Raw genomic sequence first — 1,593 nt, forward strand, 5'->3', positions numbered from 1 at the left:
GTGTTAATGCTCTGCTGCTTTTAAAGTGACTTTCCACACCTCTAGGTTTCTAAGTTCTCAGACATCGCCTTCACCTGCCACTCCTCATTTTAGGCTCATGATCTTGCCTTTTTACCTACAAGTAACTCCCTCAACTCACTTGTCTTTTGGCTGCTCTAACCCTCAAATTGGGAGGCTTTTCTCAAGCAATTACTTCCTTTCCCCCCCTCCTTATCCCCCCACATTATCAATTTACCTTCCTCTGCTGTTTTAGATATCATTCATCTTAACAACAAACTCTCTGTTAACCTTCCTTTCTCTGCAGTTTCTGCCAACTCTGGTGTCTTTACCTGCATGCTGGGGGCATCTGGAAAAAAACAGAACTCTGATTTTCACCTCTCCTCACCTTTTCTTTTCCCAACCTTCTCATCTAGGCCTTCCCACCCACATCATCATACACCTCCTTGACTAAATCAGAAGCTTCGCATCACCTCTGTTTCCTACATTTACCTCAACCACCATCCATTTCGTCAGCATGTCTTCTCAATTCTCTGTTCAAATCATGTCCCAATTCTTCCCCTTTGTCTCCATGTTCACATTCACAGCCAAGCCATCAATGCCTCTCGGACTATAGCAATTAGTATTTCCACTTCTCTCTCTGCTTTTTCTGTTGTTTCTTACCTCTTCATTCAAAACACTGCAGCCAGGGAAAGGTATGTTAAGGATCAAGTGACTGGTGTAGATAAGGTGTACAGAGTGGGTATACATAGACCAGGTGAATGCAGACACATGAAAATGTAACTTTTTGTGCTCTCATTTGTCTTACTTGCCTTTCAAATCTTTCTAGCATGAGACTGAAGTAGAGATAGGAGGAGGGATACCTGTGGATATTCACGCTCATTTCATGGAGCATTTTCCTTGGTGGAAACATTCTGGATCCATCTTTGCTCAATTACTCTAATAAGAAAGGTAACTCTGCTTGTTTTTCCTGTGGTTTCACTAATAGCTGGCTTTCTTGTAGTGAATTATATAAAATATATGAACTTTGAAATGACAAACAATAGAAACAAATCTCAGCTCCTGCATCATCACCTGTGTTATTTGGGGCATGTTTCTAGCCCTCTTAATCACCCAGTCGTGTCCAACTCTTTGCGACCCCATGGACTGTAACCCACCAGGCTCCTCTGTCCATGGGAGTCTCCAAGCAAGAATACTGGACTGGGTAGCCATTCCTTTTACCAAGGGATCTTCTTGACCTAGGGATCCAACATGGGTCTCCTGCATTGCAGCAGATTCTTTACCAGTCTCAGCCACTTTTTTTGGTTGTTGTTTTTTTTTATCTATAACTGGTTAATGATTCTGCAGGATTATTCATTACAGAAGAAGAATAAAGCTCCTGGTTAAATCCCATCAACACAGTGGTCAAAGTTCTCTCCTCTTTCTATGGAATTTTGTGTTTAACAAGTGACATGAAAAATGTCATGACATGAAAAAAAAATTTCTTGGGAATTTAATTTCAAAACTCAGAGCTATTCTGACTATATTCTAGGGCTTTCAGGTTCTCTAGAAGGATATTAAGGAAATGAAAGTCCAGTGCATGAAATCCAGGAACCC

The sequence above is a fragment of the Dama dama genome, chromosome 16 (assembly GCF_033118175.1).
Source record: "Dama dama isolate Ldn47 chromosome 16, ASM3311817v1, whole genome shotgun sequence".
In the NCBI taxonomy this organism is placed as follows: domain Eukaryota; kingdom Metazoa; phylum Chordata; class Mammalia; order Artiodactyla; family Cervidae; genus Dama; species Dama dama.